Raw genomic sequence first — 23,602 nt, forward strand, 5'->3', positions numbered from 1 at the left:
GGGCATAGAGCGGCAAACCACTATTTTTACAATTTAATCTTATTTTGTTGAAAGTTAACTTAGCTACAAGTTGCTCTTTGGATATTTTTATAACCCAAAATAGTTTTTGAGATATAGCTGGTTAAAGTTAGAGACTACAATAGGTTCCTTATGGAAGGCGCAAACAAAGACAGAAAATAATTAGAAATCACTGAAAATCTATCTTCTCCTATGTTTTTTGAGATAAGTACTTTAAACTTTTAGGAAATGTTCCTTGCAATATTTAGAAAAACCTGTCGGAACAAAATAAAAAAATAAAATTTTTATGACAAAAAACAAAGAAAATTGTTTTTTTTTTTTTTTTAATTTTATTTCTAATTTTTTTTAAATGCCTTGGGACAGAATTTTCTAAATATTCCAAGGAACATTTCCTGAAATTTGAGGTATTTATCTTTGTGACTTATCTTATTTAACAAAAATTCATCTTTTTGGTTAGTTAACAATTTTTTTTTTCTTTTAGTTTTTAGACAGATTTAGTTTTATTTTTAATTAAAAATTTTTTTTTCTTAGTAACTATAAAAGATAGGGCAGGTGGAATAACACGTGATGAGCTGAAACTCACTTGCATGACCTTCAGAAAAGGTTTATCGTTGTAGAGGGGAGAGTGGGTTTCTTCTGATGTTTTTCTACCTTAAAAAAAACTTAGGAGGAGATAGATTTTTAGTTAAATAGTCTTCTATGTCACCTATAAAGAACCTATTGTTGGCTTTGACTTAGACCTGATATATTTCAAAAACTATTTCTAATTTTTCAAATCTGTAAAAAACAACTTGTAGCTTAGTTAAAACTCAACAAAATAAGATCAAATTGTGAAAAAAGTGATTTACCCCTACTATGTTAAAAGTAAAAAAGATAACTAAAACAACTTATGTCCCTATTATCAATTTGTAAGCAATTTTTAAAATGAGTTTTTATCTAGGTTCCAAATTATTTTTGAAAAATTTTACCATAATTTTTAAATTTTTTCCAGGTTTTTAAATAAAGAAATTTTTGGTTCATTTTTATTACAAATTTAATTTAAGGTTAAAATGTCTTAAGTAGTATAACAACATTTAACACATATATAAAAGCTACTGTAAATGTGTTTTTCAATAGAAACTTAATAATAAAAAAAGTTTTCTAATTGATTGATTTCTTGTATCTTATTAAACTTTAAATACTCTATATGTAATCATTTAAAGGTTTTCTTTAACCTAAATTGTAAGTTCCTGGATTAAAGGTTTTTTGGCAACCCTAAACATTTTTAAAATAGTACTTAACATATTTTCCATTTAATTTATTTGTCTTGAAAACATACTCACTTCTTAACTGTCTTTCATCGTAGTATATCATCTTTTGCTTCCGACTTTCTGATTGATGCTATACACTTTAAGCTGTTTTATCTTGAATGAATGTCATTGATGGACTGTTTCAAATTGAAACTTTGAATGACAGTTGCTAAGCAATGAGTTTTAAACATTTTGAATTGATTGGCTTATTTTTAAAACTGAAACAGTAAACAAACACAAGAATAACATAGCGGTTCCTGATTATTTTTTAAGTTTGCCAAGTAGATTACTTAAAAAAAAAATTATAAGAACAAAAAAATTTTAGTCAACCGTGTTTTTAAAAGAAATAAATCAAAAATAATTTTTTATTTTTTAATACCTTAACCAACATATTCTTTATAATTTTACACATTTTTAATATATTAAAATAAAAGAGGTAGTCCAAGCTTATCCAAACTCGAAACAACAACAAAAAATTTTATTTTTTAAAGTGTTAACAAATAGTTTTAAGAAAATTAATTATTTAACACAGACTAACTACCTATAAGATTTTATGTTTATTAATATTACAGTCATAAATAATAAAAAAAAAACATTTTTACATAAATAGTTTGAAGTAATTAATTAAGTTTAGGTCAAAAACTACCTTAATACATTGTTAGTAATAGAAACATCAACAACGCATATTTATGTGTATATAATCAAAACGTTCATATTTATATCAGTAGAGAAATTAATTATGACTAAAATTAAAACTTAAAGTTTTATAACATCTCTAGTCGTAAAATATTAAAATATAAAGTTATGGTCAACACTTTAGTGTTTTATAATGCATTTTTTTTTTTAATTGACTAACTTTGTGTTATCATGAATTTTCAACTATTTTTAACAGTCAATAAATCAGATTCGGGCTCTAAAAAAACCTTTTTTAACTAACTCAAAGTACTAAAAGTTTATACTCATAAAACGGACGGTTATAAAATTTAAAAATTTAATGATATCAAGATATAACATAAAAGTTTTTACTTAATATTTTTTAACTTTTAAGCTAAATATATATTAATAAAGCAACTAAGAAAAACCGATTTCAAAAGATGACTTAAACGACATTTTTTTACATTTTCTTAGTAATATAGAAGAAACTTCAGTAAAAAATACTCTCAGATAATAACTAATATACACTATATATTTATAGTTTTAAACTTACTGAATTTTAAAGCAGTAAAACTTAAAATCTTAACTTTTATTGACTTTAAATTGTTAAAGCTCGAATCTGATTCATTGACTCTTCAAAAGAATTGAAAATTCATGATAATACAAAGTTAATGCTTAATAATTCTTTTGTTTATGTAGAACTTTGTAAAGTCTATTTTTATAATACGTTTTAGTTATGACTACTAGAAGCGTTAAAATTCTAAGAAGGTTAAAAAATAAATATAAGTTTAACTTAATTATATAACATTTTATAAATTTCGTTTAATCAAAACTAAAATGTATACAAGCTGTTTATAACAGTTATTAAAGATTGTGGTTCTCAGTAAAATTTAAAAATCCTTGTTTTAAACATTTTTATCCTTCTTAAAAGTGTATGTGTAATAAATTTTGAAAGTAGAAATTGAGGAACTTTATCAAGAATGCGTGCGAGACTTTGAAGCAAGGTCGCCAGCCACACTCTAATGCATTCCTACGAGTTCTGCTGCTGCCTCCAAGACAACACCGCCAAAACTATCTCCGAGGATAATTTAAAGATTTTGCAAAGGAAAGTGGAACAACTTGGCGTGTTATTAGAAATAGATATTCACAAGATGGGTGAGATTAAGAAACTGCATGATTTGGTTTCCATAGTTAATTTCTGTAAAGATCCATCCGACAGAACTATCAATTCTGTTAAAGAAAATGAATGGGATTTTCTTTATTTGTAGTCTTTTTAAGTTGATTTGACTTTACTTAAGCTGTTCTAGTTAACAAAGTCATATTTCTAAATGCAAAATTTTCCTCGTGCAAACTTGAACCTTGGTGCATTTATGACACCTTGCCTTACAAAATTTGTTTATTGCCAAGCAAAAAAAGTATTGCTAAAACAATCAAAATGGCCTGGTCAAGCTTTGGTCGGCTTACTCAGGATGTTTTTAACCTTAACACACCTTTAAAATCTATATTTTTATATGCAACTCAGTCCTGGCTTACTAAAAGAAAAAGTTTAAAAAAACCTAAGTAGTATAGAGTACTGACAAAATTGTTAAAAACTTAGATAAAAATAGCTAAGTATAAGTATTTAAGAAAAAGTGGTTCATGTTTATTTTTAAAAACAAACTATTACTTAAATTAGTTCACTTAGCTTTTATTTAACCTGCTAGTAAAACTTATTTTTACAACTTTTTTTTTCATTACACTGATATATATGTACGTAGTGAGAACCTTGTTTATTTCAACTGCTTGAAAATCGTTTAAGTCTTTTATGAACTCTGATTTCAATTTAACCATAAAAATAAAATAAAGTGTTAATAATACATTTATATTTTTGTCCATCATAGGAGACTTGTTCACATCCGTTCCCGATACTGCAATTTTTTTTTGATCTTTAGAAAAGTAAAAACTAGCTTAAAAATATATTTTTTATACTTACTCTACGTTGTTTAGAAATGTTTTTTAACTCTACGATTTTTTGTGCGTACATTAGTGATGAGTTTAATCATTTTAAAAAACTTGAAAACTATATATATTTTCTTTTTATACCAATTTAATCTTGGTTTGTTTAGCAATTTTTTAATACAATTCAATTGGTTATGCTAAAAAAGTTTTAATTTAAATCTAAGATTGTAAATTAAACTTATTCTAATAACATAAAATGTAAACACAAAAGTTTTTTTATTTACGATCTACCTTGAATTGATTCTACCTTCAGTTTTTCACTTCAAGTGCTGACATATCATTCTTCAAAGCTGTCTTCCATTTTCTAATTTTTTTTTAAATTAGTTGGAAAAAATAGAGTGTTACAAGCGAAATAAATAAACTTTATGTTATATAAAACGTAACCACCTTAAGAAGTTTACGTTTTTTTAAGCTAATCATAGTTGTGTTAAGTCGATATTTTTCATATCTAAGAATCTTTTGTAAAGTTAGAAACCAAATAGTCTATATACAACTTAAAAAAAATATCCAGATAACTCACAATAACTAATCCTAGCATACTTGTTTATTTAATAACCACATCATTACTTACAATTTGAGCAATTTATTAAGCAGCATAGTCAAATTGTTATAGTTTCTAAACAAAGCTGTATATTTAGTATAAAATCAATTATACCAAGAATTCACAATATTACCAAACTATAGAAAATATATAGAAATGCACTTTCAGATGCTTACACACGATCTCTATACACTAAGGTGCAAGTAAAACATTATAGGTCAAAATATCAAACTAAAGTAACAGTAAAAATATGACTTTGTAAACTAGAACAGCTTAAGTAAAGTCAAAGCAACTTAAAAAGACTATAAATAAAGAAAATCCCATTCATTTTCTTTAACAGAATTGATAGTTCTGTCGGATAAATATTTACAGAAACTAACTATGGAAACAAAATCATGCAGTTTCTTAATCTCACCCATCTTGTGAATATCTGTTTCTAATAACACGCCAAGTTCTTCCACTTTCCTTTGCAAAATCTTTAAATTATCCCCGAAGATAGTTTTGGCGGTGTTGTCTTTGAGGCAGCAGCAGAACACGTAGGAATGCATGAGAGTGTGGCGACCTTGCTTCAAAGTCTCGCACGCGTTCTTGATAGAGTTCCTCACTGCCCAGCTAGAAGATCTGTTGTCTTCTTCCTCGACGAGCTTCCTTTCAAATTTTCGACAAACGCTCTCAAGGGTGAACTTGCTCGCGATGTCCAACTTGACCTTGTGTTCTTCGTACATCCTGTAATAACTCGCGTTCCTCTCTATTGCCGCTCGTCGGTCCGAGACGTTCCTGTTTTTTTCCGGTGCCTGAATATAAAAGATAGAATTAAGTCATCTTCTTTATATAAGTGAAGAGTATAAAAATTTTAATAATTGAGAAAAAAAACAATATAATTTTTTTTATCTAATTTTTATATTTAGCATAAAGTATAAAACCTTGCACTCATGCACTGTACAAAGTGATCTATACATGAAACAGAACCAGCACCAGTTCCGACCGCAACGACTGCACTTCAAGCACTTCAAGCTTTTACTTGTTTAAATATAATTACTTGGTAAAACATTTTTTAAACCTAGTTAGTTTTATAGCGCCTCTAGTGGTCAAAACTAAAACGTTTTATAAAGATATTCACTTTAAAGCTGTATAAAAACAAAAAATAATTGTATTTCATAACTTTGTGTTATCATGAATTTTAAATTCTTTTGAAGAGTCAATGAATCAGATTCGGGCTCTAACAAACAATCTTTATAATATCAAACAAAGTTATTAAAGTTTTAGTGCTATAAAATCAAGTGCTTCTAAAACTTTATGGGTATACTTAAAACATTCTATTGTTTGAAAGTAAAGTTTTGTTTTAATTTACTTGCTATAATATTACACATAATATAAAATTGTAAATGTTTATTTTAAACGTAATGAAATATAAACATTGCAAATAAGAATAAATGAGATACACAGTTTAACAATAAAAAGTTTTTAATGAAGTTAAGTCGTTTTTGAAATAATTTTAGTTGAAAGTTAAACATACTTATTTTTTGTGTAATCATATTTAAAAACGGAAAAAAAAACTTTCTAGTTGTTTTATGTTGAACTTTATTCAAAATTTTATGTTTTTTAAGTTATATAACAAAAATTTTTGCATTTTTTCATAGTTGTTAGCTTTAATAAAATATTCATAGAAGTATTTAAAATAAAAACTGTAAAGTGAACAGTATTTTTATCAAAAATGGCCTTCAAAAATCATTTTAGTTATGTTTAAAGTAAGTCGTAATGCGTTAAATTTGAAATAAACTTAATTATTTTTGTTATTAACGTAAGCTTTTACTTTCCAAAACTTTTAGCAAAACGCGAGGCAATATTTTAAAGTCTATTTTGTTTATATTTAATACAGTTTTTTGAGTAAGATATATTAGTGTAATCAAACGAAATACAATTAAATAAAAAATGACTTAAAATTATTTTTTGTAAAAAAGCCTAGTTATTTGTCTCGAAATTGTAAGGATTAAACTGCAAAAATCTAGTTTTTGACAATGTTGATGATTAACAAACATAGTTTGAATTTTTATTTATTTATGTCACTTAATGAGATTTTTCTTATATCTAACTAGTTTTCATATTTAACTATCATATAGTACTATTTTCATATTTTTTCATATAAAAATAGTAAAAGATTTAACAGTATTCTTCAGAAATTGATTAATGTAACGCAGACACCTCTAGTGAGGAAGTTTAATGAGCAGCTTAGTCGAAATAAATTTCTCAATCAAATATACGTAAAGCCGTTTGCTTAAAAACTAAGCTTTTAAGCAATCCACCCGCGATCAAAATCCACCCAATCAAAATCCACCCACGTTCAAAATCGTCACATTTTCAGCACATTTCTGATAAGCTTCATAAACCTCATCTTCATTGAAATCACCCAACAATTCTTGACACATTCGGTAAAATCTGTATTAAAATTTTTAAATACTATATGAAAAAAATTAAACGTTGCATTGAACTCATGAATAACATAATCAGTTTTTTGTGTTTAAGTGTATGATGTTCAGTAAAAAACATTAAACTTTTTAGTTAATTAAAAGTACATTGCATGTTCAGAACTCAAAACTAGGTCTTTAAAAAATTGCTCGAGTAACTTTGTTTTTCATAGCTAAAATAAATAGTTTTTTTTTGAAAACTATTTTTAAGCTATGATTATAAATTAGTTCGAGTATTTGGATTTTTATTTGTGCTAAATGATTTATAAGCTATGAAATACGTATTTTCAAATTAAGATAAATTTTTAAATATACAAAAAATTCTCCCTTTATAACAAATTTTGTTCATCTAAATTTTGCGATAGTATAAAACTAAGTTTTTATAGAAATGGTTAAGTATGTACTCAAATTATTAAATAAAATTTAAATGGAAAATATAAAACAAATTCGGTCGAGTCTGTAGAAATCAACACACATAACTAACTTTTTTCAAGTTTACAAGTTCAACTAACGACGCTGTCTTTGCATGACTTACTTTAAATTGAAAACATATTTTAAAAAATAGCCAAGAGCACCGCACACCGCGCGCAAAGCGCGCTTTTGTGCTAGCCGAATAAGGCAGATAAATGATATTATAAGTAAAAAAAAAATTTAATTAGAAGTTTTTTAATTTTATGATAATTTTCAAATACTATTAAAGATTCTTAAAATTTCAGAATATTGTTGTTTAAACTAAGTATTAAAACAAATTAGTTTGGAACAGAAAATTTAAAAAGAAAAAAAAAAGCTCAATATATCTATTCACTTAATATAAAACATAAGGAACTACATCAGTAAGAAAATAGTTTGTGATAAATAGCTAAGAGTATCGCACATCGCGCGCTTTTGTGCTATCCAAGTAAAGCAAATTATAATAAATAATGATTAATAACAAATAATAAAGTATATAATATTATTAACATTAAAATGTTACGAATATTAGAAATTTTCAAATTTCGTACTATTTTTAAAATACTCTTGAAAAATACTTTTAGTTTTTAAAAAACTGCTGTTTAAAATAAGCAATAAAACATAATTACTCTACTTGAAAGAAAAAATAGTATTTTAACTTTAAATAACTCTAAAATCGTTAACCTAAATTCTGTAATAAAGGCACGCTTCGCCCGCTAACTTCCATGCCTCGAAAGCTTTGCTTTCTTTCGGTTTTGTTTCGCAAAATAAGCACAACAGCGCGCTTCGCGCGCGATTGTGCATTTGACTCCCATGCCTCGAAAGCTACGCTCCGCTTCGCTTTCTTCGTGCTGTCGTATCGGTTTCCTTTTCACGCACAAAATGCAGAAAGAGCACAAAGGCGCGCTTTGGGCGCTATTGTGCGATGTTTCTTGGGCTTCCATACCTCGGAGGCTACGCTTTTCTTGTTTTTCATCCCACCCACCCCAATAATTATATCCAATATATATTTTAAACTATTTTATATATTCTTAGAAATTTCATGTTACGTCACTAACTCTTCCAGATGTCCTGTTTTAGTCGACATAAAATCGTTCAAAAAATGTATAAAAAATTTGCATAAAATTAGCATAACTTTTTTTTGAGTTGATTATTAAATTTAATATCTTTAAAACTTTACTTTAAAATAACTGTAATAACTAGTAAATAAAACATAGATATCTAATTAAAAAATTTAAACTATGAAAATCTAAAAATAAAAAATAAATTGTAAGGAATATTAACGTTGTTTATTTATGATTAACATATTGTGTTAATCTTTTCAATTTAGAAGTTTTAAACTTTAGAAGTTTTAACTGTTCTGTCAATTAGTTTTGCTTTACTACAATGTATGTAGGCTTATAGTTTTCTTCAAATAAGCTAAAGCTTCTTGTCTGGTATTAAAATTTCAGCAAAAATATTTAAGGCAAACTTACTAAAGTTTTTATTGGTAATTAAAGTTTATTATATAGGAAGGTAGGGTGTACAAAAAGTGAATACTTGACGAGTATCGTATTTTTATATGTAACTATAATAAAAATAAACTTGATTTCCACAAAATTACATGAAACTACTACAAACAGACCAACTAAGTTAACACCACACATGTAATTTAACTTATATTAGTTAAATTAATTTATAAATATTAAATTATATTACTTATACTAGTTAGTATTTCTAATTATAGTTCTGATAAAAATGACAAATACATTAAATGAAGTTGTATGAATTTTATTGCTTATGATTTTTATACTTATATTGGTGAGCTGTAATTTTTTTAATTTTAGAAATATATAGGAAATAACAGATCACATAAAAACCAGTTAGTGTTTAATAAGACGGTTAGAACGATTTATGGAATGAATACAACTTTGGTTTAATTAGGTTAATAAATTTGTAAATAGTTTGTCAGACACCAATTATTTCAGTGTTTAAAGAGATTTTTCAGTTTAAAAAGAATTTACATCTTACATTAGCAGGCAATCAGTAACCAAAGCGTTTCTAGCATATAAAATACTTTAGAGTCAACTAATAACTGGAAAAACGTAGAGACTATTAAAAAGTAAGTTTTTAAAAATGCGTTTTAATTGTTTTTCTTTACTGTTAAGTAAAAATGTTCAGTTTAAAACAAATACAATTTTTTTTAAATTTTTTTAAAAAAATCTTAAATTTTTAAACAAAACAAAATAAATAAAAGCAAAGAAATGCAATGCAAATTAAAACTAAGTATTTTTTATAAATTACTTATCGTTTATTTATTTAACTTAACTAAAATGTTTTAAGTAAAATGCGTGAAAAACAAACGTTTTCATTAATAGTAAAACTTCAGTATGTTTTCACAGTACTTCAAACCTCGAAGTACTTGATTTAGAAGAAAGCACGGTAAGTTTTTATTCAAAAAAAAGTTTATAAATGCTGTTCTGTAATAAAATATTAATTTTTGAATAAAATTTTGTTTTTTAGAACTTTTCGGAATATATTTGGTTTCGTAATAATGTTATGTTTATTTTGTTTTTTTTTTTAGATAAAATTTAATAAAAAACTAAGCTTTCTGAGTTGAAGCGTTAAAGGGTATAAAACAGGATAAAGTATTGAAATATTTTTAAAGAATAAAAAGTTATGTTCAACTATTGTCAAATAAATTAAACAAAATTAGTAATTTCAAAACAGTAAGCTCTTTGTTGTATTTAAATTTTGTACATAAATATGTTTAATCTTTATATTAATTAAGCAAAATATAATATAAGTTGTTATTTTTAAATATATTTTCTTTATTATTGCTATAGTACAGTTTGAAAAAAAATAAAAGGGAAAGTTTAACTTTTTAAAAAAACCATGTTTAAATATAAATTCCAGTAAAAATTAGAAACATTATAATTTTCATTGCTTAAATCAGTTTCTGAAGGCATTCATAAGTACAAAAGTTTTTTTTTAAAAGTTATAAAGTTTTGCTAAAACTGTTACACTAAACAGTATTGGCCTCTGAAGTTTAACCTTCGTTATAATAATAGTTTTATAACAAGTTGTATGATTTTTAAGATTGATGTTTTTAAACTTTTTTTTTACTTATAAAATTTTAAGTAGCAGTTCAACACTTTTAAATCCTAATCAGTTTTATATCTCCTCTAGTGGTCAAAATTAAAATGCAGAATAAAAATAGGCTTTACAATTTTATACATAAACAAAAAAAAACTTTTACAATAACTTTGTGTTATCATGAATTTTCAATTCTTTTGAAGAGTCAATGAATCAGATTCGGGCTCTAACAATCAAACATCAAAAATTAATATTGGATTTTTAAAATTTTATCTTTTTTAAATCAATTAATTTAAAACTTAATAAATATTTCCAAAAATTGTTATGGTTTAAAACTTAGTCTAAACTATGTTTTTATTTTTTTGCTCTAATATTACATATAGTATATAGCTATAATAAATCATGCAGTTTCTCAATCTCAGCCATCTTGTGAATATCTATTTCTAATAACACGCCAAGTTCTTCTACTTTCCTTTGCAAAATCTTTAAATTATCCTCGAAGACAATTTTGGCGGTGTTGTCTTTGAGGCAGCAGCAGAACTCGTAGGAATGCATGAGAGTGTGGCTGGCGACCTTGCTTCAAAGTCTCGCACGCGTTCTTGATAGAGTTCCTCACTGCCCAGCTAGAAGATCTGTTGTCTTTTTCCTCGACGAGCTTCCTTTCAAATTTTCGACAAACGCTCTCAACTGTGGTCTTGCTCGCGATGTCCAACTTGACCTTGTGTTCTTCGTACATCCTGTAATAACTCGCGTTCCTCTCTATTGCCGCTCGTCGGTCCGAGACGTTCCTGTTTTCTTCCGGTGCCTGAATATAAAAGATAGTATTGAATCATCTTCAAGTTTGCATTGCTTTATATAAGTGATAAGTATAAAAATTTTAATAATTGAGAAAAAAAACAATATAAATTTTTTTAACTAATTTTTATATTTAGCATAAAGTATAAAACCTTGCACTCATGCACTGTACAAAGTGATCTATACATGAAACAGAACCAGCACCAGTTCCGACCGCAATGACTGCACTTCAAGCACTTCAAGCACTTCCCTTCCTTCATCGTGGTCATGTCACAATTCGGCCACACTTTGGTGTTCGCTACTATCCATTTTTCCGTCTCGTGGTCCCCTTTCAACAACTTTTCTAGCTGAAAGCAGTTTAGAGGGTCGTGCCAAGCGTTTTTGCAATTAAAGCAACTCAGGTGTCCTTCGGAGCATTTGACTTTGTGGTCGTCTCGGAAGTTCAGCGCTCTGAAAGCCAGGTCGCAGTCGTCAACGGGGCACCACGCGATGTCTTTTTGTTCTCCACGTAAGACTGCCTCAAAAGACGATAGTACATGGAACAAGAGCCTTTGTCATTTAGCAGTTCAATAACAGCTTCCGAAGACATAAGGTTCTTGCAGTTTGCTCCAGGACAAGATATGTTAAAGTTTTTGCCTTTATCATTTTCGACAACATCTTTCAGACACTTCTTACAGAACGGATGTTCACAGTTTAACTTTTTGATATTATTAATTCGAATCAAATCAAGACACTTTTTAAACTTAACAGTGGTACTACACGCTTGGATTGAACGTTCACCTTCTTGTGATTCGGCTTTTTCGGTCACTGGTTCTTTACTATCCGCCTTAAATGCTTTCAGAGCCAAGTCTAATTCCCATTTGTTGTTATAAAGCAAAAATATCACGCGGGCTTCAGTCACATTTTCAGCTTGAGACCTGAAATTTTTAACGTCTTTGGCAATGCTTTCCAAAAATTTGTTCAGGTTCAATTCCTCGTAGACTTGAACTTCCGGTTCATCGCTGCTCGAGGAATAGTTCAGTTCTTCGTCGCTGAGTTGAGTAAAGGAGTCTGAGTCTGAGTCGGACATTTTGATTGAAATTTGAACTTACCACTTAATAAAACAAAGCTGAAAAGTAGTTTTTTTATTTTTTAAGCTGTAAAAACGGTGAAAGAAATCATTTTTCATTTATCATTTATATGTATAACACATTTATTTTTTGAAAATAGATCAGTTTTATTCAAGCTTATGATATCTGTGCGTTCAAAACTGCAAAAAAAAATTTTTTATAAGATCTAATTTAGCGAGACATAAGCACTTTAAATTGCTTTTACTAATACATTTCTTAAAATAGTTATAATGTGTTGTTTTAAAAGAAACGTTCTATAATTTTAAACTTAAGCCAATAAGTGTTTTATATCAGTTAGTTATCTCTTCAATGAACCTTTATCTATTTTTAATCTTATCTTTACGACAACGCTTTGTTTTTATCAATTTTGTTTTGAAAATTATTAACTAAATATCAGTACCATATCTACTAAATCCCAGTATCTTAACACTTTAATAATTAGTAAGCATCATTAAGTATTTATTAACTACTTACTTGAAAATAAATTTAGTTATATTTTTTATTTTGTAATTAAAAATAAATTGATCAAAAATTTGGCTAAAAACGAATGAAAAACATATAAGTTGCTAAAACAAGATATATCTTAAATTACTTAAGTAAAACATCATTTTATTGCTCTTGTACAATCACGTTTGTGTCCCAAGATCTGAGCACTTTATGCTGATATTTATACTTAACAAGCTATTGATAAAGTTGTGTTAGATTAAACTCATACTGTATAATATTATTACTTCTTTTTGTAAAAAAAACTGAAACTTGAGTTATTATCAAACTTAACATAAATACAGTCTTAATTTTTTTATATATTTATAACTAAACATGGCTATTTGAGTCTTATCATATTACAGACTTGTCTTTCTTTGAAGTACTGAAGCCAGTAATAATAGTTTAAAATCTAGCCTGAAATACATGAAATTAGCCCAAATTACCAAAGTAATATCAAGAAGTTAATTATACATAATTAAAAAAATTGTTTTAAGTTAAAACATACAGCTTCAGATTGAGAAAAGTTTTTTGAAAACAAGTTCAAAAAATCTTTGTCAGCCTTAGTTTTTCAAAAAAATTTGTGGTAGTGTTAGTTTTCAAAAATCTTAATCTAGCCGTAGATTTCAAAAAAACTTAAACTAGCTTAAAAATATTCCTGAGTAGTCGGAGTGTGTGAAAATTCTGTTAGTTAAAACAACTATATGCTTTTATCTGAATTCAATCAAAAAAACTTGTATAAAAGTCGTAGATTAATACAGTACTTTGTCACACAGTAGAAAAGTTGACTCCAATTTTTGGTTTAGTTAATTTTTTATATTTTTCTTGAAAAATTGTTATTAAGCAAATGTATTCTAGAGCAGTAGTTTTTAGTTCTAAAAATTGAATATCTTACTGTAACTATTTTAACCTTATTAGTCCTTGGAAATATTTTTCAAAATCTTAGCTTAGTTTAATAAATGAGGTAAAACAAAATATCTTTACTGAATTAATTATAAGTTATTTTGTTACAAAGTAAGATCAGAATAATGAAAATAAAATTTATACAACTGGAATAAAACAAAGTTTAACTTTGATGAAAGTTTTTATTCTTTGAAGCAAAAAATATTTTTTTAGAAGACATGGTTGACAAATTTATATACAAAAAGTATCATAGTTATAACAATTATACATATTATAATGATTTAAAATAATACCTTTAACGAAAATATAGACTGTAGACTAGAAAAAAAAATGTTTAAGTTTAAAAACTATAATTTAACTAAACTAAATTTTTAAAAGCGCATTATAAATTTCAAACTTGCATAATTTATTTCTTTTACAGGTCAAAAGTGTGCTCAAACATAACTAAGGTATGCTAACTAACAAATCACATAAAACGTATGGTAATAGAAGTAATCATCACAAAAAAGTTTAATTAAATACTAAATTAATGACACAAAACTAATCAAAATGCTAATTGTAGTAGCTAATTACATATACATTTACATTCAAATACACGACTGTTTGAAAGAATGTTTTTTTTAGCTTACTTGCATTAATATTAAACATATTATAAAATTGTAAATGTTTAAGAAATATGGATAAATAAATATTGAAAACTAAAAATTTTAAACATAAATCATTCATTTAAAAAAGATTTATTAATTAATTTCGTTTAGCTATTCATCAGTATAAACTTGCTAAAAACTGGTACTAATATAGTGCAAATTTAATTATAAACAGTAATTTTGAAATACATAGCTAAAAATTGTTACGTCATCAAGCATAAAATAATGTTTAAAATGTTTAAATTACAGTTGAGTTATACTTAGCTGACTTAAAGTTGTTTGTAAAACAAAACTGTTAATATAAAAACATTTAATATATAAGAAATTTTACATGAAACAAAAATTAAATAAAAAGTACATTACAAAAATACGACAATAAACGACAACAATAATACTAAAACACGCTGTTTATAAAGTTCCAAATTGTAAAAATCTCTTTGTTTGCAAATTTTCGGCACACGAGTGTTAATAAACAAAGATTCTAGAACTGAGAGACGGTAAGTGTTTCTCGCTCTAAATATAATTTTGAACCTACTATTCAGGTAGTTCTCAGCACAAACAGGGTTGTTGAGCAGGTGCTCTTCACCTTTCGGCTTAACGCCGTCATTAGAAACAAACCTTTTTAGTTTTTCGTGACATGCTGCTCTCGCCTGACGTGGAAACTTTGAGATGTTTGACCTACGTAGTCATTTCCGCAATGACATTTAAATGTGTATACTACATTAATTAAGTCATGGATAGATGTGGCATCTTTCACAATTCTGTTAAGCGGGCGGTTGGTGTTGTACACAAACACTATTAAAGGTGGAATTTACAGCTAATGAAGCTTGCTTAGCCAGTCTTGTTGAGTTTTCACCCATATAAAAAAGGCGGAGTTAGACTGGGCAAGGCCGAAGAGGGTAAGTAGTTCATTTTGGACTGAGTTGCCTTGACTGTCTTCTTGATGACTGTTTCGGGGTAATCTAAAGAGATAAAAAATTTGTAAGTGTTGTCAAGTTCTAAATCCAAACAGTCGGCCGTGCAAATTTTAACAGCTCTGCTGGTTATGTATTGTATGATCTTCAATATCTGTTTGTTGGGCAAAACGAATTCCAAAAACAAGTATTGTGGATTAAAAATTTCTTTTCTGTACACAGAAGTAGAAAAGGTGTTGTTGCTGTTTATAGTAATGTTAATGTCTAAAAAGTGAATTTTACCGAAAACTTCTTCTTCGACAGTAAAAACTATACATTTGTGCATCTAATTTAACAAAGTAAAAATGTTATTGACATTGTTTTTTGAATGGAAAATAACAACAACATCATCGACAGACCTGTAAAACACAAGTGGCCAACTGTTTTTAGACTATTTTTATAACAACCGACAAAAACTTTTACAAGAATAGGGCTTACGCCGTTAATTTGACGAAACATGAGATTATTAAAACTAAACTTTTAGTAGTTTTATATTAAAATTTGTGTTATCTGTTTATGTTGAAAAAAAAATCTATTAATGATGTTCTGTAGTTAAACGTTAATTTTTGAAAAAGATTTAACTTTTTAAGATTTGTAGGACTATATTTGGTTTCGTAATAGTTATATGTTTTTTTTTTCGGAATTAAAATAAATTTTATAAAAATACCAAATCTTTTGAGTTTAAGCGTTAAAAGGTATAAAACAAACGAAAATATTGAAATATTTTGATATATTTAGATAGATAAAAATATAGTAATATAAATTGAACAAAATTAATGGTTTTTAAACAATAAAGTTGTTCACTTAAATTTCTAAACTTTTGTACAGAAATATGTACTTTTTTACAATAATTAAACAATATTTTGTAAAGGTTATTACTTTTAAAACATACATTTTGTTTATTAATGCTATATAACTGTAAAGGAAAACAAAGAAAAGCTATTGCTTAACTTATGTGTAAAACCTTGTTTAACTGTAAATTCCGGTAGAAATTATTAGCGCAAAACTTTGTATTGTTAAAAACAATTCATTAAAGCATTTACATGTACAAATGTATTTTAAAAGTGTAGAAAGGTTTTGTTAAAACGAGTACATTAAAGAGTATTGGGCTCTAAGTTTTTATTAACATTCGTTATAATAATAGTTTAAAATTAACTATATGATTTTTAAGTTAATGACAAGAGTTTAAATAACATCTATAAAGTTATAAGTTTTAGTTAAATATTTTTCAAGATTTATCAGTTTTATAACGCCTCTAGTGATCAATTTTTATGACGTTTTATAACGATAGTCACATTAGAGTTTAATATAAACAGAGATCATTTTGTGTTAATAACTTTGTGCTATCATGAATTTTCAATTCTTTTGAAGAGTCAATGAATCAGATTCGGGCTCTAACAAACAAAAATTTTAAACTAAAACAAGATTATTAAATTTGATTGCATTAAAATAGGGGTTGGCAACGTAAATAGTTGACGGGCCGGATCCAAAAAAAAAGTCCTCAGCGGGTCGGAGCATTTCGAGTTAGTGATCTACCGGATTCAGCTGGATCCTTTTTTAGATCCAGATCCTAATTTGAAAATATTATCCTGATCCGGCAAATACTTATTCTATAAAGATCCACATCCGAATAGAAGCTAGTTTAAAAAATATTTCGATTCGGCTGGTTGCTAATTGATCGGGTATTTCAGAATTTTGAATCAATATTTTAAGTACCAAGGTTCTCAAGTATGAAATTTTGTGTAAATTTTCATTAAGTATTCATAAGTCTATATTTATTTTAAATCTGGGCCGAATTAATACTAGTTAGTCTTATAAAAACAATAGCTTACTTACTAAAAAAACTCGAGCCTAATACGTCAAGCTAAGACATTAAAAAATTGTTATTTATCCGAAATTATCTAATTTTGCCAATCCTTGGCTGGAGTTTTCATTAATAATAGTATTCAGAAGTTAACTAATCTTACAAAATTAAACTACTAACTTTTAATTTGAACAAACTAATAAAGATTCATTACATATTTTTGCACGTATAAAAAAAAACCAAACAACAAATAATACTAATATAATAAACAGCTGTACCACAAAAAAAAGATTAAATTAAAAGATCTCGATGAAATACTTAAGGTAAAACATATATTACAGTTGTTTAAATCTAGTTGCATGACGGTTTGGGAAAATCTGCAAGTGCACTGAAATACCGATTAGTTTTGAAATTAGCTTATCCTTTTTAAATGTTTATGGTCGGAAATGTTTGTTTGCAATTATATGAAGTCTCGAACAAAACAACTAGTTTCATGGTTTTATTTAAAGTTGACAACTTTGGCTCGTTCAATAATACATAACAATCTATCTAAAAATCTACTAAAAGCAACGAAAATTATATAGTTTATTTAAATTTTCACATCAATATATTAAAAAACCGTTAATCCTAGATAAATAGATTTTACTTTCAAAATAACAAACAGTAATGATCAACTTATGAAACTTAACTAAACTCTGTACTCTAAAAATTATACTATCAAACAATTTATCTAAAATACTTTTATAAAAATATAACTTAAAATAACGAACTAAAAAACTAAAATAAAAAAGAGATTAACTAATAATTAAATATGATAACAATATTAATTTAATAGACTTTTAGATTAAGATCAGTTTTACTAATGAAATTGGTACTAAACGAAAAACTAACATATAAAACTGTCATATTATATTTTAAATGTAAGGTTAAAGAGTTTAGCAACAATAATTACACTAAAAAGAAGTCAATGAGACATTTGCGGATAATCAAAGTTTTTAACAAGTTGTTTAAAATCTGAAAGTATATTCGAAGTAGATATTCTCAGTAATAACTGCAGATTGGTATCATTAAGATTTGAACGCAGCTAACTTTTGTTTATATACATGGTTGAGAATGTTTGTTCGCAAATATATGTAGACCCAAACAGTACAAGTAACTTCATTGCCATCTTTTTTAAAATAACAAACTTTGACCTTTTAAGTAGGGCGTAAAATCTGTCAAACTTTTAAGGTTTGAATTTTTTTTTAGTGTACTGTCGCATTGAAGTTTAGCAGTTCTAACTGTATATTACTACGTGCATTTTCAAATGTCAAACGTCAATTATGATTTAGTCTGCAAAACGACGACCAAACTCATTATCAAGTGAAATTATTGTCATCAATTGATCATCACAAACTTAACCATATAATTAATTTAAAAGTCAAAAAAAAAAAAAAAATCAATAGCAAAAAAGAGTGGAAATTGTAGTCTCAATTTAAAATATTTTATTAAAATTAAGTGAGCAATTTGACTTAAAATAATTGTCAATGCTTAAAAAGATTTTTTTTACTTTTCTAAACAAGTATAAAAACAACTTACTACACATCTTGGAAAGACAGCAATTTTTAACACGTCCATGTTTTATGAAAGTCATTATGGTAGGTAACATTATCAAAGTTAGTTCAGCAAACAATTATTTTTAGATAATTTGAGAAAATATTACTTCAACTGACTCGAAACAGAAAAAGATACTTTAAAAAAAGAGTGTTTTTATCACTACAAAAATAAAAAGCCAATTTTACAAACGTTTTCAGGGTCAAATTCTTACATTTTTGTTTTATTAAAATAATTCTAAAAAAGTTTTTTACAATTTTTGTAATATTTACATTAGTTTGCCGGATTTCATATAAATTTTGGAAATGCTTAGCGGGCCGGATCATCTACTCGCGGGCCGGATCAATTTTGTCCGCTGGCCGGATTCCATTTAAATTTAAAAAAGGTTTGGGGGCCGGTCATTTTCACTTCGCGGGCCGTACGTTGCCCACCCCCACATTAAAACCATGTGATTAAAAACCCATATAGATGTGTTTAAAACATAGTATTGATTAAAAGTAAAGTTTTTTTTAATTTATATGCTGCAATATTACACATTGTAAAAACTGTAAATGTTTAAGATATCATACCTAGATATAAATATTGCAAATAGAAAATAATTTAGATATATAGATTAACAATTAAAAGTTTCTGCTGCAATTAAGTTTTTTTTTATAATTTAGCTTTTGAAAAATTTTTATTTGCTATGTTCACATTTAAAAACAGAAACAATCATTTTAATAGTTTTATGTTTAATTTTATTCAAAAGTTATATTTATAAAGTTAAAATTTAATGTTTCAACACTTTTTTTCTAGTTGTAAGCCATAGTTATACAATACTTATTTAAGTATATAAAATACAAAATGTGAAGTAAACAAAATTCTTATTACAAACAACATTCAAAAAAATGTTATTAATAAAAAGTCGTAATGTTAAAAACTCGTGTTAATGAAACTTTAAAAAAAAACTTAACGACTTTTGTTACTACCACAAGCTTTAACTTTAGAAATCTTTAAGCGAAAAGGCATGATATACTATTAAGTCAGTTTCGTTCGTTAATTATATATTTTGTTGAACTAGAAATACTAGTTTAATCAAAAACTTACGAAAAAAATTCAATAAAAAACCAACATGACATTGTTTTCTGAAAAAAAAGTTTTTTGTATGTCACTTAATGATACTTTTTTATATATAACTAATAAAAACTAACACTATTTTTATGTTTTTTCAAATAAATATGTCTAAAAATTTAACAAAACTCTTCAAAAATTTGTAATGTAACGCATACAACTCTAGTGAATAAGTTTAAAAAGCAGCTTAGTCAAGTTAAAACTATATAACAAATAATTATAAAATGATTTTCTAAAATAACAAGCTTTTAAGCAAACATCACATTTGTAATTTGATGTCGCTGTAAGTGCGGTGCGGTTTATATATATACGTTTGACACCTAAAATGCACCTAGTAATATACAGTTAGAACTGCTAAACTTCAATGCGACAGTACACTAAAAAAAAATTCAAACCTTAAAAGTTTGACAGATTTTACGCCCTACTTAAAAGGTCAAAGTTTGTTATTTTAAAAAAGATGGCAATGAAGTTACTTGTACTGTTTGGGTCTACATATATTTGCAAACAAACATTCTCAACCATGTATATAAACAAAAGTTAGCTGCGTTCAAATCTTAATGATACCAATCTGAAGTCATTACTGAGAATATCTACTTCGAATATACTTCCAGATTTTAAACAACTTGTTAAAAACTTTAATTATCCGCTAATGTCTCATTGATTTCATTTTGGTGTAATTATTGTTGCTAAACTCTTTAACCTTACATTTAAAATATAATATGACAATTTTATATGTTATTTTTCGTTTAGTACCAATTTCATTAGTAAAACTGATCTTGATCTAAAAGTCTATTAAATTAATATTGTTATCATGTTTAATTATTAGTTAATCTCTTTTTTATTTTAGTAGTTTAGTTTGTTATTTTAAGTTATACTTTTATAATAGTATTTTAGATGAATTGTTTGATAACATAATTTTTAGAGTACAGAACTTAGTTAAGTTTCATAAGTTGATCATTACTGTTTGTTATATTGAAAGTAAAAGTAAAAGAATTTTAAGCCGAGGAGTAAGCTATTGTTTTTATAAGACTAACTAGTATTAATTCGGCCCAAAAATATAATAAATATAGACTTATCACAGATGTTCTTGTGCTAAAACTTTATTTCAACTAACGGCGTTTCACTGCTCTCAAATAAATTTAAGGACAGATCTACGGAGTCTCAAAAAGCTCTAAGAAGAGCTTTTGAGACTCCGTAGATCTGTCCTTAAATTTATTTGAGAGCAGTGAAACGTCGTTAGTTGAAATAAAGTTTTAGCACAAGAACATCTGTGATATACATTCCGATAAGCTTAGCTTATCAGGATCTCCAGGATTTAACGCCTTATAACGTTACATCTTATAAATATAGACTTATGAATACTTAATAAAAAATTAACACAAAATTTCATACTTGAGAACCTTGGTACTTAAAATATTGATTTAAAATTCTGAAATACCCGATCAATTAGCATCCAGCCAGATTAAAATAATTAGCATCCAGCCAGTAGATCACTAACTCGAAATGCTCCGGCCTGCTGAGAACTTTTTTTTTGGATCCGGCCCGTCAACTATTTACGTTGCCAACCCTTATTTTAATGCAATCAAATTTAATAATCTTGTTTTAATTTAAAATTTTTGTTTGTTAGAGCCCGAATCTGATTCATTGACTCTTCAAAAGAATTGAAAATTCATGATAGCACAAAGTTATTAACTCAAAATGATCTCGGTTTATATACAACTCTAAAGTGACTATCTTTATAAAACGTCTTAAAATATTGATTTAAAATTCTGAAATACCCGATCAATTAGCATTCAGCCGGATCGAAATATTTTTTAAACTAGCTTCTATTCGGATCCGGATCTTTGTTTAGAATAAGTATTTGCCGGATCAGGATAATATTTTCAAATTATAATCTGGATCTAAAAAAGGATCTAGCTGAATCCGTTAGATCACTAACTCGAAATGCTCCGGCCTGCTGAGGACTTTTTTTTTTGGATCCGGCCCGTCAACTCTTTACGTTGCCAACCCCTATTTTAATGCAATCAAATTTAATAATGTTGTTTTAATTTAAAATTTTTGTTTGTTAGAGCCCGAATCTGATTCATTGACTCTTCAAAAGAATTGAAAATTCATGATAGCACAAAGTTATTAACACAAAATGATCTCTGTTTATATTAAACTCTAATGTGACTATCGTTATATAACGTTTTAAAAATTGATCACTAGAGGCGTTATAAAACTGATAAATCTTTAAAAATATTTAACTAAAACTTATAACTTTATAGATGTTATTTAAACTCTTGTCATTAACTTAAAAATCATATAGTTCTTTTAGACTATTATTATAATATATATATATATATTATTATAAAGATAGTAACTTTAGAGTTGTATATAAACAAAAACCATTTTTACTCAATAACTTTGTGTTGTCATAAATTTTCAATTCTTTTGAAGAGTCAATGAATCATATTCGGGCTCTAACAAACAATCTTCATTAAATGTATAAGGTCATTAAAGTTTTTTTTATTAAATTCAAGCGCTTGGAAAAATCAATAAATATATTTCTAATATACGATTGCTTCAAAGAAAGTTTTTTTTAAATACTTGCTTTAATATTAAGCATAATACAAAATTGTGAGTGTTTGAAAGATATGGAAATATAAATATTGCAAAAAAAAATATATACAGAATAACAATTGAAAGTTTCTACGGTAGTTAAATGTTTTTTTTAATAGTTTAGCTTGTTTTTTTTTAACAAACATTTTAATAGTTTTATGTTTAATTTTATTCAAAATTTTCTGTTTATAATTTTGAAAACTAAAATTTGTTATAAACTTTTTCTTAGTTATAAGCTGAATTTGTACAATACTTATTAAAAAATTTACAATACAAAGTGTAAAGTGAATAATTTTTATCAAAAAAAACATTAAAAAAATATCATCAATAAAACGTCGTAATGTAAGTTCGAAATAAACTTAACGACTTTTGTTACTAACGTAAACTTTCACTTTACAAAAACTTAAGCAGATATACAGAAAATATTATTTAGTCAATTTCGTTCGTTATATATATTCATATTTTGTGGAGTTAGAAACATTTTTTTAAACAAAAACTTACAAAAAAAACTTAGTAAAAAAAAACTTGACATTGTTTTCTGGAAAAAATAGCCTAGGTATCTGTCTCGAATTCATAAGAATTTAATAGCCGAAAGTCATGTTTTAAAATATGTTTATGATTAAATAATGCAATATTTGTCGAAATTGTTAATTAATTTTTTTTAAATTTCAATAACAATATATCTATATATATATATATATGTATATATATATATATGTATATAGAATTAAGTTATTTAACTTAATAAAACAAATTTTTCACACTGAGCCCACCTTGAGGGCTTTATTATTAAAAAGGTTTGTTTAAAGATGCAAAACTCAAAGGACTCGAGCTTCGTGACTATTCACTCATCAGCTTCAAGACAAGTTTAAAATAAAGCACAAACCATAACACACAAATGAAAGTTAAAAAATTTAGCATAGATAGATTATAATGTAAATTTGAAACTATCAAAAATTATGCAAAACGGCTTGTGTAAAAATTAATTTATTAATCGACAATAAACTGGCAAAAATTCATAAAACTTCAGTGAGTAACTATATATTACGACAAATAATTGAAAAAGTTAAAAATAAAATTTAAATAAAAATTAAAATTTAGATTACTTTAAGAT

Source organism: Thalia democratica, chromosome 9, assembly GCF_965202585.1.
Source record: "Thalia democratica chromosome 9, ktThaDemo2.hap1.1, whole genome shotgun sequence".
In the NCBI taxonomy this organism is placed as follows: Eukaryota; Metazoa; Chordata; class Thaliacea; order Salpida; family Salpidae; genus Thalia; species Thalia democratica.